The sequence below is a fragment of the Taudactylus pleione genome, unplaced genomic scaffold, assembly GCF_031769625.1.
Source record: "Taudactylus pleione unplaced genomic scaffold, aTauple2 ptg000282l, whole genome shotgun sequence".
Lineage (NCBI taxonomy): Eukaryota > Metazoa > Chordata > Amphibia > Anura > Myobatrachidae > Taudactylus > Taudactylus pleione.
In genome coordinates, this window is record NW_028284684.1 from 10,398,238 (window position 1) to 10,415,577 (window position 17,340).

The window sequence follows — 17,340 nt, forward strand, 5'->3', positions numbered from 1 at the left end:
GGCTGTAGTGTCCTGAACAATGATGGACCTCCTATGACTTCTAATACAGACAATCTGACGCATTTGTTTACTTTATAATGTTAGAGCATCCATTTTATGGTGGTGATTTACAGGGTATATAAAAACAGATTCTTCTACAAATTAAGCTTTTCCAGTAACCATCGATGGTATACATCCAATGGTCTATAGATTTTTTTCTATCAATAGCACTTTTTGACCTACCCTCACCTAGGGGAATTCAGAATTGAGCAAAAAGTTTCAGCATGCCCTGCTAAAGGTTGCTGAAATGCAAATAAAGCTTGGTTTAGATACAAGGTACACTGGTATTTGTAGTTCTGTATGATAGTGTAGTTTTATACCTTGAAGTGCAAAGTTCTTGCTTTGAAGTTTTTTGGGGAAAAGCACCTTAAATCTCAAAACTCAACCCAGCATGCAAGTCTTTTTAGTCCTCAGCAGCATACAAATGTCTCCTTGTCAATGAACAAGTTTCCACAGAACAAAACACCCTACTGTAGTAACCATTAGAAAGGCAACACACGGTATTAATCGTGTATATATGGGCATTCTGTTGCAATACCTATTAGGCAGTGAAAAACAATCAGGCAAAAACATTGGGGGGAAATATAACAACTTATGTGATGCAGGCATCGACGACTTCCCAGTGAGTCTGGCCGATGTTTTAAAGGGGCAATGATTTAAAAGACAAAACCGACCTGGGGCCTGATTCAGTCCCACTGGCGAGCAGCTGTCCGCTCGCAAGTGGGTCGATGGTGTGCACTGCGCATGCGCACGACGGAGGGAGCTCCGTCATGCACAAGCGTGAGACGCGACGAGCAAAGGACTTTCCTTCGCTCGCTGTGTCTGATTAAAGGGGGCGTGCTGTCGATGTTGATTGACATCACGCCCCCTTTGGTGGGCGTGCTGGGGGCGTGCCTCCCAGATGGGGGCGTTCCCAAGGGAACGCCTACCGTCAGAAGCCGGCCCCACTGACATCACTAGTGATGTCAGTGGGAGTGATTTTGGCTCTGATAGAGCCAAAATCACTCCGGGCCTTGCAGTTGAGAAACTCAACCGCAGGCTTCGGCTCGCAGTGGCGATGGTCGCGATGGTCAAGACCATCGCGACCATCAACCTGCACACTCGTATAGGCTGTGGGTGGTGACCCACAGCTATATGAGCGTCCAGGAGGACGCTCCATAATTATGGAGGTGGGCCCTGATTCAGAGCGAGCGCTCTGGTCAGAGCGTCCGGCTCTGAATCAGGGCCATAATGTGGTTCTTATTTAAAGTGACTCTTATTTGATATATTGTATATCCAAACATCATCCAGTCCACTGTAGTTCACAATTACAGTATGCTTTTCAAATGTAAAGCTGGGTACACACTGACAGATATACTGGCCGATCAATTGATTGGGCAATATATTTGCTGCCCGTTGGACAGTGTGTACACACAATATGTCTGTGAACTGCGTCATTCACAAACATATCGCATTAACTGTGCTGCACAGCCGATGGACAGATATGTCTGCAGACTGCCAGTACACACACAACAGCAGCTACAGGGAGGGGGGCTGGACATGCCCCTGACCTGCCCACCGTCCGCCGGGTCCCACCCCCTGGCACCCGGAGGCACAAGCAGATGATGACCATTCAGTGCAGATCACTCGATCTGCAGATATACAGTATCTGTCAGGTGTGTACCCACCATAAGATAAACTTTGTCAGTTTATCCCCAGGTGCTTATTAACTGATATCCATGGGTGTGGTCCTGTCTCTTTAACCCAGGACCCATATTCATGTTTAAAATTTGTGTGCTGGCTTGACCCAAATGTGGCAGAGAAAAATCATATATCTGAGAGTCAGTGTAGGGATTGGTCAGATGGGAAGACCATGATGTTTGGTCAGCTTGACAATTTACTGCAATATTTTGGAACTAACATTCCCTGTATTCAAAGGTATTACAGTTTGAAAAGTGAGTATCAAGTTTGTATGATATATATATATATATATATATATATATATATATATACACTTATGTACAAGAGGCTTTAAAATATCCATTTTAATTCCACTTGTAAATAAAATATTATTACCTTTAGCTGCATACCTGTATGAGTGATCTGGTCAACCATATGTTCTTTACTTTTCATAGAATTTTACTTGGAGAGACTTCAGTCAATCAATTAGAGCTGGAAAGTTGAATGCTTCTAACATATACGTCAGCAGCTCATTTTTATTCTTTACAAAATCATATTAGGCCAACAACAACTTGCTTTGTCTAGTGATGTCAGTGGGAGTGATTTTGGCTCTGATAGAGCCAAAATCACTCCGGGCCTTGCGGTTGAGAAACTCAACCGCAGGCTTCGGCTCGCAGTGGCGATGGTCGCGATGGTCAAGACCATCGCGACCATCAACCTGCACGCTCGTATAGGCTGTGGGTGGTGACCCACAGCTATACGAGCGTCCAGGAGGACGCTCCATAATTATGGAGGTGGGCCCTGATTCAGAGCGAGCGCTCTAGTCAGAGCGTCCAGCTCTGAATCAGGGCCCTGGTTCAATATTACAGTATCTGAAGACGCTTAAAGTCCTTGTACAGTCAGATGCAGGCTTGTACACCACGGCAAGGGCCGATACAAGCATTATCATATAGTCACAGACACAACTATGGCAAAACACACAAAAGTGGTCGCAGCAGCGTGCGATTAAGATTCAGGCCCTGTGAGTGTGTGAACATTTAAGGGAAATGGAACAAAATGGAGTAGTAAAAGTGTTAGTAACTACAGTTCTGATGCTGGCAATCTCATTAGCATTACTCCTGGATTACAACTCCTTTGTTTAGAACTGGGATTATATATACAACTGCTGGCATTACTGCTGCTAGCATATTACTGAGCATTAAGAAGTGCTGTGTTTATTATTAATAGAGATATGTGATTTGGTTCTCCAGAAATCCGAATCCAACTGAATTTAGTGAATCTGGACAGATCCGAGTCATAGTTATGATCTTCCCACGGTTAGGAATTCGGATTTTAAATCCAAATTTCGGGTTTTGAATTGCAAAAACACATGATTTTAGCTGGTTATACAAACTTTTTATCAATTTAAAAAAAAAACCCAGATCCAAAACAAAAACCTAAACACGTGAGGGTGATTTTGCAAAACCAAAACACAAAGATGAATCCAGATCCAAAACCAAAACACGGGGTCAGCGCACATCTCTAATTATTAATGTTTGTATATTGTTATATACTACTGCTGTTGGGCATATTACTGTGCATATGGTATTGTATATTGTAAATTGTGTTACTTTTTGTGGCAATTGAAGTGATTTATATTATTGGGTATATGACTAAATAGTAGAGATGAGCGGGTTCGGATTTACTCGGTTCTTTTCGCCTCTTTACCGCAAGTTCGGATCAGTTCGGATTTATTTTATTGGCTATCCAAAACACGTGATAGCCGATAGCCAATAAAATGCCGTTTTGAGATCCGAGTAAATCCGAGTAAAACCGAGTAATTACGAACCGCTCATCTCTACTAAATAGTATATGTTCTCTGCCATGATCATTTGTTTAACATAACATCTGGTTTTACACCATTTCAGTTTAGATCTATCTATCTATCTATCTATCTATCTATCTATCTATCTATCTATCTATCTATCTATCTATCTATCTGTCTGTGTTTCAACACTGCATGCATAGATTTCAAGGTTAGAATCTATCAAGCTTTTATACCTCTTACAGACATAAGAGAAATATAATTCCCTTCCCAAACCTAGTGGAAATGATAAGGAAAGAAAAGAGAGGAGACAATTTAAAGTTCCCTTGGCTGGACTCCAAACTGGCAGTAACAGCAATGAATGGAAAACAAACTGTCTCTGTTTTCAAAGCCTCATTATTAGTATGCTATGGTTGCTCTAGTAAATGATCGTAAAAGTCATTCATTTAATGGAGGCAACAAATTAGTGGCAAAAACTATTGCATTAAGACTTAAAAAATAGAACAATCTTTTTGTCTCTACCTGTTCAGAAGGTTCTTCTGATATTCGACTTCAATTACTAAACACTGAACTGGTAAATGTCGCAATTTGTCACTCAGATGTTGGACGATCTATGGACATAACTTTACTACAAATGATCTACTACACTAAGATGGGTGCAGCCAATTCAAGTATCCTGTAATTTGGGGATGTAAACACCTATGCTATTGTATTAAGACAGCTGGGGTAAATTTACTAAAGTGAGAATTTTTAGAAGTGAGTTTTAAAAGTGATGATGCCCATAGCAACCAATCAGATTCTACTTAATATTTAAATAGCACATTCTAGAAGATAATAGCTAGAATCAGATTGGTTGCTATGGGCAACATCACTTTTAAAACTCACTTCTAAAAACTCTCACTTTAGTAAATTTATCCGCTAGTGTGCAAACTGATTGTAAGTAACATATTTTTTTATGGCATAATTAAATAGTTGAAAGCGAAATAATTAATTTATCAGCTATACTGTAAATACCACATGAATCTACAGACAACATATAGATTAGGGGTCAGGGAACTTTTTACCTTTTACCCCAAAATATATTTAGATACGCCGATGTTACCACCTTGATTTGAAAGGAAGGAAATCATATAGTAGTGCCCCCATATAATGCCCCTGTACTAGTGCCCCATATAATGTATTGATTCCTATAAGTCACTATTTAGCGCTGCAAGTTGCTTAAAAAAGCATTGCTTTCCAGTCCAATTGTGTGTTTCCAAAGCACCACAAAAAGTTATTTATGTAAAAGGGATAACACGATGTAAGATTTAACAATTACAGTAAAAAACAATGAAAATAGTACAGCCCGATACATACGCGTGCGCACTGGCCCCAGTATACAGGCATCAATCCAGAAGTCTGCGGTCGCAAGAAGATGTGTGTACACTGATGTCAGGACACAGCCTATATACCTTACAGGTTTCAGAGTTAACAAAGGGACACATTGACAGGTTCTCATTGGTTCTTGCTTCTGGTCAATCTGGTCATTGGTCAGTTCATACAGTGTCATCCGGGGTATGGCTCAGTATTCCAACAGTCACATTGTGTAGCTTCCCACCGAAGAACTGGTTAATACTGGCTACAACACAGAATACAAGTAATGACATTCTATTCAATAACTCCCTATCATCCATAACTAGCGGACACATGATATGCGACTTCTTTGCTGATAGAAACGGATGTCTGCAAATAAACATTTAGTATGAGACCAAAAATGACATGTCCACTATATTCTGAACCTTAGATCTCTTTTAAGTACATCTTACACCATAATTATTAGCTAACAAATACCTTTAATAACTCTGATTATTATCTATAATGTGTGGGAACCATTATATATGTTTGCGTTCGCATATGTGCGTCTGTGTATTGAAATAGAAACTGTCCGTCTATGTGTATGTAAGTGAAAATATACAGATGAGCGGCCATGTGTAAGTATGTGAATATGCATATGAGCATCTGTGTGTATGTATGTATATATGTGTGCGTTATGTGCATCAGCGTATGTATGTTGTGAATATGCATTTTAGTGCATCGGATTGCACCGACAAGTAGCGTCCTAGTAACACGTCATTAGACTATAGATGACTATATCGTCACATAATAATTGTAAAGCAATCATATCCCATTTTTTGACTTTGACAGTCCACCCTTTGATAGCAAATATAAAACTATCACATTCTATTCTTAACCTATTTAGTCATGCATAATAAATTATTATCTAATGTTATATATGGTTTTACACAATTTGGTCATTGAACCATCAATAGTGCACCTCAGGAAAGGGTAAAACAACTCTTATACACACTCAGTGGATCTATAGGGGAGCATTGTTAGGATGTGGGACCTCATCGAACCTATAAAGGAAGTTTGGGGGAATTGAGATGACATTATCTATGATGTTTAATGGAACACTTACAATATATTTTATTATACATGACCAAGCCTATTCACATGTTATTATCTGATGGTACATTCAATTTCAAGATTGTAATGCAGTTCTCCATCAACCTTAGTACCTATACCACCACAACTCACCACCATTAGGATTTCATTTTCACGGTTTACCTTGGTGATACATTTTCCACACTTTAACACAGTAAGAACACATCTGACACATAAACCAATTAATAAGATGACAAGTATAAGAATAAGGAGCTTACCTACACTAGTAATCATTTCCTGGGCTCACTGCCCTAGACTGGAGAACCATTATACAGGGTTTACCCATGAGAACCATTCCTCTACCTTTACCTCAGTCTCGTACAAGGAGGTATTATGGTCCTTCCGAAATTCCCATTTCAGTTGTAGGATTTCATCCATTCTCTGGTCAATCACCTCTTTGGGGGCATTAGTAATTTTGGTGATGTACGTGCAACACTTGACACCAAATTGGGTGGCCAAAGTCACACAATATCCACCAGTAATAGCTGTCAGGTAGTTTAACACTAGCCAATGTTGTACCAATTCCTTTTTATAAGCCTGTAGCTCCTTACCCATATACCTGAAAGTGTCATCATACATCTCGGTGATGTTGTCTATTAATTTAGCCAGGTCTTGGATGTATCTAAAATTTAAAGTTCCCCCGAGTGATCCTGGTGGGATATAATGCTACCAAAATTTGGAAGCCAGTTGTTTCACTAATCAACTGTGTGGCTATATGTTCTTCACCAGGGATCATATTTCTTTTGTCACGATGTTCATACTGCGTGTGTATGTATGGAGGTGGTGCAGTTTTATGGATACCAATCATTTCATCATGTGTAAGGGTCATTACCTCTGGGATCAATTTACCTATAAAACATAACCCTTGGAAGTCGGAGATAATCAAGAATATGCCCTTCTTCCACAAACATAGTATACATTATCTGGGAGGACATATGGTATAATATGATCCTGCAGAATATCACATAAAGTTTTAACAAAACTACCTTAGCCTAGGGGTCCTTGTAATGTTATACTTCCTGTCTATGGACCTCCCTCCCGGTAATTCAAGGACCTCAGAGAAATTTAATGGGAATGGTACTAATCCTACATTATGTTGCCCCTGAGGCATGTGAGTGCACACCAAACATTTAGTCTGATTTAAGACCTTACCAACTAAAGAATGGTAATCCTCTAAAGGATGCCCACCTAAATACAGATTACTTTTGGACTGGCATCGTTGGATGCATTTCTCATCAACTAGGGACCCACAGTACTCACAGATACAATATTCCTCAGACAATAGCCCCTCACACTGTCTCCGAGTTCCATTCCTAACAGATCTCTTAACAGTCTGAACTGAGTTTGACCATAGGTTGCCCTGATCGTTCTATTGCTCTCTCCTCTGACTCCATTCTATCGACATCACTATCAGCCTCCCTCTCCGTCATCTGTCCGCCATCACAGAAATAGGAAATCCTGAAACATATAACAATGAGTAGAACCCTGGAACAAGAAAAAGAAACAGATCACCACTCCATTGATGGTAGTAATCTGTACAAGTTTCTGGCTCAGGTGTTTTCACTGCAGTCTTTAGTTCTCCCGGAACAGGCTCACAATCGACAGGTCCACGTTGTCTGTCTCGACTTCACCTTGTACCTCCTTTGGGTGGTTGACCTTTCTGCTATATTCAAAGATGTGGTACTTGTCATCAACACCTAGTAAGGACCTTCCCACCGGTCTGACAAACAACCTGAACATAAGAAATTTCGGATCATAACATATTCTCCAGGTTCAACATCATGACAGTTTGTTTCTGGCATATCAGGTAACAACATTTTCAGTTTCTGATGCTGTTGTTTCAGCTGTCTACTCATTTTTATAAGATATTGCACAGTAACCTCATAATTACTCTTCAAATCATCCTGTGGACTTATAATCAAATGAGGTTGCCTCCCAAACAGTATCTCAAAGGGGGGAAGATTAAGAGGAGATCTGGAAGTGATATTGATGCTATGGAGGATGAGCGATAAGGCTTCTGGCCATCATAATCCAATTTCAGCCATGATCTTACTCAGTTTATTCTTAGTTGTACCATTCACACTCTCCACCTTCGCACTGGCTTAAGGTTGGTAGGTGGTGTGAAGTCTACTATTGAGTCCCATAAGCTTACACATGTTCTGGAAAACATCACCATTGAAATGAGTACCCCTATCACTTTCTATGATTCTAGGGATACCGTATCTGCATACAAACTCCTGAACAATCTTCTTAGCAGTAAAACAGCAGTATTAGTGGCAGCTGGATATGCCTCTACCCAATTAGAAAATACATCAGTACAAACTAATACATACTTGAGATCCTGCAAGGTGGTAATTGAATGAAGTCAATTTGTATTACCTGAAAAGGACCATCTGTCAGAGGGATATTGGATGGCTTGGTTGGTATTGTCTTCCCGACATTCTTCCTCAAGCAAGTCAGACAGGACATTGCTTTCTTTCCAGCTTGAGAAGAAAAGCCTGGTGCACACCAATATGCTCTGACCAATTTGCACATACCTTCTTTTCCCAGGATGTCAGACCATGCGCTGCCTCAGCCAGGCTTGGGTATTATGCCCTGGTAGCAACAGGCCTACCTTGTCCATCTCTCCAGAGTCCTGAGGACTCCTGACCACATCCCTTCGATATCCAGACTGCCTTTTCCTGTAGGGAACACAAATCTTGCATTTCAATTAATTTCTGTGTGTCTATTGTCTGGAAGTCCATCACTTTGTTAGTTGGTATATTTATGTGTAACCCTGCTGCCCATTTGGCAGCTATCTGCTCTGTTATTGCCCATTGACACCAGGTCTTCTTTGCATGTGTGGGCTTTGCATTTGATGACAGCTACTGCCTTTGGTAACTAAATTTCTGTCAGAAGTCCTTTTATGTGTTGTGAATGTTCTACTGGTGTGCCTCCTGCTGTCATAAAGTTCCTAAGATGCCAAAGAGCCCCAAAATCATGTACTACCCCGAAGACATACCTAGAGTCAGTGTATATACTAGCTGATTTACCTTCTGCCAACTCACACGCTCTCCTTAATGCACCAGTTCAGCCACCTGGGCTGAGTGAGTTGGACCAAGTGGGTCAGCTTCTACAACATGCTCATCATTTACAACAGCATAACTTGTGCATAATTCTCCTGTGTCTGTCTGTCAATGACAACTCCCATCCGTGTAAAACATCAAATCTACATCTTCTAATGGTGTGTCACGTATGTCTGGTCTTGCAGTAAATGTCTGATTCAAATATTCCATACAATCATGTGTATCAGCATACCTGCAAAACTCACCTTCAAACAGAAACTCACCTTCCTCCACCCTTTGTGCATCCCGAGGCACATATGGTAAGTACATTGCTGGATTTAATGTATTGCAACGTTTAATGGTAATATTTGCAGGTGCCATCAGAGCAAGTTCCCATTTCATTAACCTTGCTGAAGAGACATGTCAGGTTTGGGCAGAATTTAACAAAGCAGATACTGCATGCGGTGTATAGACAGTTGTATCATGCCCTAATACTATGTCCTCGCTTTTATTTACCAGAAGAGCAGATGCAGCTACACTTCTTAAACACGTCGGGAGTGATCTTGCCACAGTGTTCAATTGTGCACTGTAGTATTCTACAGGTCTGCTAGCATCACTATGTTTCTGTGTGAGGACACCTGATGCGTAGCCATCAGCTTCTGTACAATATAACTTAAAGGGTTTTTCATAATCTGGTATTCCCAAGGCAGCTGCTCTTGTCAGACTATCCTTAAGGTTAAGGAAAGCCTGCTCTGTTTCCTCAGTGTGTGTGACACAGTCGAGTTTTGAGGATGAAACTAAGTCCTGCAATGGTAATGCCAAAATAGAAAAACCTGGGATCCAAGCTCTGCAGTATCCACACATGCCCAAGAAGGTACGGATTTGCTGCTGGTTTTGCGGCAGTGTCATGGTCTATATGGCCTGAATTCTGTCCATTGTCAAGTGTCTTAGCCCCTGGGTTAGGCAGTGTCCCAAGTATTTGACCTTAGTCTGGCATGGCTGTAATTTGTCCTTTGCAACCTTGTGCCCTGTGTGAAAGATGAAGCAACAACAGTTTAGTATCATTTAAACATGACATAAATGAATCAGAGCACAAAAACAAATCATCTACATATTGAATGACGACAGACCCATTGCTTGGTTGAAAAGATTGCAAACAGTCGTGTAAGGTCTGTGAGAAAATACTGGGGTTATCTATGAAGTCCTGGGGCGATCGTGTCCATGTATATTGTGCCCCTCTATAGGAGAATGCAAATAGATATTGACAGTCAGGGTGAAGAGGGATAGAGAAGAGCAGAAATTACAGGTATGACTGGACCTCTAGCACACTTCAGCAGAGCGTTTGATGTCACTGTGTGTGCGGGTAACTGTTGGAAATTTCCTGCATCTAGTGAGTGCCCTCTCTGAGTGTATCTATGTGTTCCCTTCTAAGGTGGCCCCCGATTTCTCGATTTACAGTCCCTTCTTATGTGTCCCTCTTTGTTACAATTAAAACACCTTCGTGGTTTATCTATATTGTAAGTCTGTGTCCCTGTATATGCTTCCTGTAGAGCCTGAATGCTCGCTGCCATTAACTTCTCACTCTGTGCCTCTTTCTTACTGGAAATCTTCTTATCATGTTCTATGGCAGATTTCCTAAGTGCAGCTACAGTAATTCCTTTCCAGTTAGGTAGTTTGCACCTGGTCTTCAGATTATCTTTGAGACCATCCATTAGTACCGTAACAGCTACCTCCCTGTAGTGTACATCATTTTTAATATCTGCTATCCCTGTGTACTGGGTTATTGCTAGCAGTGCTCTGGTGAAATAATCTTCCGCAGATTCACTATCTTTTTGTTTAATAGTGAAGATTTTACTCCAGTTCACTACCACTGGAAAATATATGGCCAACTGCTCAATTATTCGCTTTATATTTACCTGATTATCTTCATCCGTTAAGGATCCACCCTCCTACAAATTACAATCTGCAATAAACTTTTGTACATCAGTATTGGAAGGAAGACAGGCCCTTAGCACCACTCACCAGTCTTTATTAGTTGGCTCATGAGCATTACCTAAATCTTTAACAAATTTCTGGCATTTGGCAAACTGTTTCCTAGGATCTGGGAAATCTGACATTATTGTATGCCATTCTGCTCTCATCCATGGACAATGCATTGCTACATTCCTTATGGAAACTATACCATCTTTGTCTGGGTTTCCCATTGGGAACTGCTATTATACGGACAGGATGAATACCTACCACATCACTATGTTCAGGATTAATTACTGGACTTATTGTTTTGGTACTATGGATGTTACCTCTTCTTCCATGGTCTTCACTAGTCTCACCAATTTCAACTGCTGCCCCTGCTGGTTGGATCGCTCCCTTTCCTTGTCTCTGTGGAACATCTAGCATATAAACAGCATGTGCAATGGCTGAAATTACAGTGGGTTCATCATCTTCTAAAACAACATTTTCCTTGAGGTGACTTAAAACGGTATAAGTTACTTGTTACGATTTATTTATTTTTTGAATCGGCTGTACTTCCACCTGCGGCTGCATATGGCGGTGGAGGTGTGCATGCGCTCTCTTCTTTATGCGCGGTAATGCTACCTTGACGTGTGGGTATGCTACCTTGCAGCGTGAGTACACTATTTTGTGGCGCGCCATTTTGAGGTGCGCTATTTTGCCACGTGTTCCTCTCGTGCAGCCACAGCTTTAAACAGTCATTGTATTTTACTCTTTTTTTTGACTAAACATATGTTATTTCTAACATTACTTAATACCTCCGAATCGAAACTGCCAACCTTTGGAAATGGTCTCATACATCCTGTGGTCATCTTGACCCATATGTGGCAGTACGCTGTTGCTGTGCCATAATTCCCATTCATTATACCTTGCCGATCCAATCTGCCTATCCATGAGCAGCTCTTCCTCGACCATCCCTAGCACCTGCTTAGCACCCATCTGGGACAACACTTTTGCTTCTTTCACTAGGGACTTCGACGGTGGACGAATTCACAAGCCACATCCATTCACTTCCTCCGACTGTGCAAAACCGACCGTTTAGGCATGATTGTCAGCTTACACAATGAGGAGCAGAATATAACCTTTGCAATTATTCTGCCTTCCGGGCAAATTCACAAGCTTTGTCTCTCAGCTTCCCACTTTGAGTATTTACTCCCACACAACCCTAGATCACAATTACAGTTTTATATGCAACTATGCGATGTGTACACAACCGTGCAGTCCAATCACATTGCCTATAGATACTAACTACCAATAAGCTTTGCAATTACTATTGGGTGTGTCTGCCGAAAACCCATAAGTTTTCGCCGAAAACAGAAATCCCTGTTTTCGCTGCCAGCATACCTGCTGTGTATACCTACTCGGTATTAGTTGTGCCTCGTCAGACAGCTACCGGGTCTCTCCTGTCTCGTTCCAACCTTTTTCTTTTCACAAAAGAAGCACACATTCACATTCATATCCCACCTTGTTTTCTGCTCAGAAAAATCGCTTTCCCAAGTTACAATATCTATTAAGAGGTTTTATCAAGTAATCAAGCTATAAATACAACAAGACTATCTATCAAAATGATTGCTTAAACATGTTGCAGCAAAACAGGGAAGACGCATACGCTATGTGCGAATCACCTATTTCAGCGCAAAAGTGTCAATAAAAGAAACTGACTTTTCTCTCTTGTCCCTGGATTCTAATCAGCGCTCCTTAGATTACACAAAAACGGATATTCAGTTTCACAATATAAAGTGCTACACAGGCTTTGAACAGATTGCGTTCTTACCCATATATGACGCTTCCACCCTTTGTTGAGGAACCAAAATCCATATGATATGCGTGATCACCGGTAGTGTGGTATCAGTCACGAGCCCCCATCTATTGATTCCTATAAGACACTATTTAGTGCTGCAAGTCACTTAAGAAACAATTAATTTCCAGTCCAATCGTGTATTTCCAAAGCACAAAAAGTTATTTATGTAAAAGGGATAACACGATGTAAGATTTATCAATTAGAGTAAAAAGCAATGAAAATAGTACAGCCCAATACATACGCATGCTCACTGGTTTCAGTATACAGTCATCAATCCAGAAGTCTGCGGTCGCAAGAAGATGTGTGTACACTGATGTCAGGACACAGCCTATATACCTTACAGGTTTCAGAGTTAACAAAGGGACACATTGACAGGTTCTCATTGGTTCTTGCTTCTGGTCAATATGTCATTGGTCAGTTCATACAGTGTCACCAGAGGTGTGGCTCAGTCTTCCAACAGTCACATTGTGTAGCTTCCCGCCGAAGAACTGGTTAATACTGGCTACAACACTGAATACAAGTAATGACATTCTATTCAATAACTCCCTATCAGCCATAACTAGTGGACGCATGATGCGACTTCTTTGACGATAGAAACGGATGTCTGCAAATAAACAGGGATTTAGTATGATACCAAAAATGACATGTCCACTGTATTCTGAACCTTAGATCTCTTTTAAGTACATCTCACATCATAATTATTAGATAACAATACCTTTAATAACTCTGGCTATAATCTATAATGTGTGGGAACCATTTTATATGTATGTGTTCGCATATGTGCGTCTGTGTATTGAAATAGCAACTGTGCGTCTATGTGTATGTACACGAATATATACAGATGAGCGTCCATGTGTAAGTATGTGAATACACATATGAGCATCTGTGTGTATGTATGTATATATGTGTGCATTATGTGCATAAGCGTATGTATGTTGTGAATATGCATTTTTGCGCATCGGATTGCACCGACGCAAAGTAGCATCCTAGTAGCACGTCATTAGACTATAGACAACTATATCATCAGATAATAATTGTAAAGCAATCATATCCAATTATTTGACTTTGACAAATGCCCCTGTAGTAGTGTCCCCATAGTTATGCCCCTGTAATAGTACCCCCAAAGTTATGCCCCTGTAGCAGTGCCCTCATATAATGCCCCTGTAGTAGTGCCCCCATAGTCATGCCCCTGTAGTAGTGCCCCCATAGTTATGCCCCTGTAGCAGTGCCCCATATAATGCCCCTGTAGTAGTGCCTCCATATAATGCCCCTGTAGTAGTGCCCCCATATATTGCCCCTGTAGTAGTGCCCCCATATAATGCCCCTGTAGTGCCGCTTGTACAAAAAAACCCACTTACCTTAATCCCCGCTCCTGCATCCGTCGCCGTCCTATCCACCCGGTTGCTCCTCGGAACTATGGGAGAGACGTCATGATGTCTCTCCCATAGTGCGCATGGAGAGAGGTGGAAGCTGGAGTTCAGAAGAGAACTCCAGCCTCCGGCTAACGCGGCGCTGCAGGGAAGGAGCCGGGCGCCCGCTAGTAATAATATCTCAGCGGGCGTCCATCTTAGAGCCTCACTGTGGCACAGCCGGGGGTAATGGACGAACAGCCGGGCATGCATAGAATGATTCACATGCATGCCCGGATGTCCGTCCATTACCCCCAGCAATTTCATTTTTACCCCATGTGGGGTAATTTACCTCTGTTCCCCGACCACTGATATAGATGATTCTTTATGCTTTTCAAGATTTGTTTGACTCAAGATCCTCTCATCCAAAACTTTACACGTGTAAAGTAGGTGGAGCTAGAATGTCGGACAGCCAATCAAATCATTGTAATCTTCACAGTAGCACACATTATGTTGGAGCACAGTAGCACACACTATGTTGGAGCACAATAGCACACATTATGTTGGGACACAGTAGCACACATTATGTTAGAGCACAGTAGCAGACATTATGTTGGAGCACAGTAGCACACATTATGTTGGAGCACAGTAGCACACACTATGTTGGAGCACAATAGCACACATTATGTTGGGGCACAGTAGCACACATTATGTTAGAGCACAGTAGCACACATTATGTTGGAGCACAGTAGCACACACTATGTTGGAGCACAATAGCACACATTATGTTGGGGCACAGTAGCACACATTATGGTAGAGCACAGTAGCACACATTATGTTGGAGCACAGTAGCACACACTATGTTGGAGCACAGTAGCACACATTATGGTAGAGCACAGTAGCACACATTATGTTGGAGCACAGTAACACACACTATGTTGGAGCACAATAGCACACATTATGTTGGAGCACAGTAGCACATATTATGTTAGAGCACAGTAGCACACATTATGTTGGAGCACAGTAGCACACATTATGTTGGAGCACAGTAGCACACACTATGTTGGAGCACAATAGCACACATTATGTTGGGGCACAGTAGCACACATTATGGTAGAGCACAGTAGCACACATTATGTTGGAGCACAGTAGCACACATTATGGGCCTGATTCAGCAAGGAGCGCAGCTGAGAATTCGCGTGCACCCGGCCGCTGCGAAAATGTCTTAATCAATGCATTCTCACTGCTGCCACAGCACAAAATGTAGATGCCCAGCACTACATACAGCCGCCCCCTTACCTTTACTGCCTTCGCCCGACTACCCCCAAACGGTACTTCCTGTCACTCAGTATCGGAAGTATCTGCGTACACACTGTGATCCCTTACCTGATCGTATTGGCTAGTTCGTGCATGCGCAGTGCAAAAAAATTGACCGGGTGCGTGCGAATTCACGGCTGCGTTCCTTGCTGATTCAGGCCCAAAGTGGGATATGGGTGTTCTGATCTTGTAGGAGGCAGATATCTGTACACTCATATGATTATATCAGTAAAGGTCCAGCTGTATGTGACAGCGGTACTTGCATACTGTGAATAAGACAATAGAAGTAAGCAAGAAGTAAAAAACTGAAAGGTCCCGATGCATATTTTGCATGTTGTTTTGCTCACACGTTTCTAAACTGAGCTTTCACAAGCATGAGTGATATTGTATGCATTTCGATTGCATCTACATATATGACTGAAGATGGCTAACTGGGCTGTAATGGGATGTTCTCACATAGGCAAAGTCCACTGATCGTGTGTTGACAGAATTGTGGGAAATGTAGGGTTGGACATAAACATAAATGCACAAATTTTCAAATATATTTATTGCACCTACAGTAGTTGAGAGTAGCTGCAAGTGTGCACTGTGACAGTAATGAGTATCAAACCAAGCTTAGGAATAGGGGGCAAGCTCATCTTTTTCTTTCGTGCATGCAATGCTGGAGCACATACAGTATGGCTGATATCCATCCAACTCCAGGCCCAGGTGGGGAAGTAGCAATAATACTGTAAATGCACCTCTATACGAAACAAGACAGACACAAGTTATGGAGATGTGTCCCCAGAAATGTTTGTCCTGGTAAATGTATACATTTTTAAATGTTAACAATAAGCACAATAAAAGCCCCTTACTCTGTATGTTAGATGCAGTCTGTACTATCTATTTTTATTCTCTAAGCTTTATACCTTTCTCAAAGTATATAAAATGCAAAAAATATTTATTACAAGTAAACAAGACTTGGTGGTGATTGTAGCGCTCCAAAGTCTGCCAAGGTGGCAAATGTGTATAGTGCACTATGATGTACTGACTAGGCAGCAAAACGTCCCTGGGAGTTGTTTTGAAATGCTGGCATCTATATTTCACGCTATAAAGCAATTTGTCACAAAGGAGACAGAGAAATTTTGTGCAGAAGAGGGTGCAATGCTATTGTTGTTATTATTAGAAGTAATATATATTTTTTTATTATCTTTATATTAATAGCAGAAGGACGACTTTATGAGTGACATATTTCTATGATGCCGTTGTCTTAGCAGAGTACATCATATACCAAAAGGTCTTGGTCTGTAGATTTGCAGAAAAATATTGACGTAATTTGTTGCTTTGTTTCGGAGTTATGTGGCAAACGTCCACCCGCCACTTACATGCATCACTATTGTGCTATGGAAAATGTGACAGTTACTGAGCTCTCTTGTGCACCTGCTGGGTGACATGGAACATGTGATCTGCTGGGTGGTCTGGAAACTGACAGTTATTTGTAGCCACATACAGTATATCAGCGTATCTTGCGGGGACCTTGATCACCAACTGCTGTGTTATTTAATTATTCACTTCTCCACACCTCATTTATACCAAACATGCCTAGAGGCCGGCCTCGAGAACATCAATGTGGTGTAACCCTTACAGGTCGCCCAGAGTGTGCAGTTCAAAAATCTTACAGGCAAGAATATTATTGTCACAATCAGTGTATAACAACTGATACGCAGCTTGCACTGAACATGACTTTCGCCACAATACTACTCTTTGGGTCCTATGGGATTCGCAATGTGTGCAAATGTGGTGCCATATACATTTTGGTAGAGGGGATTACCGTCCATTTTTCAGACTGCTGTC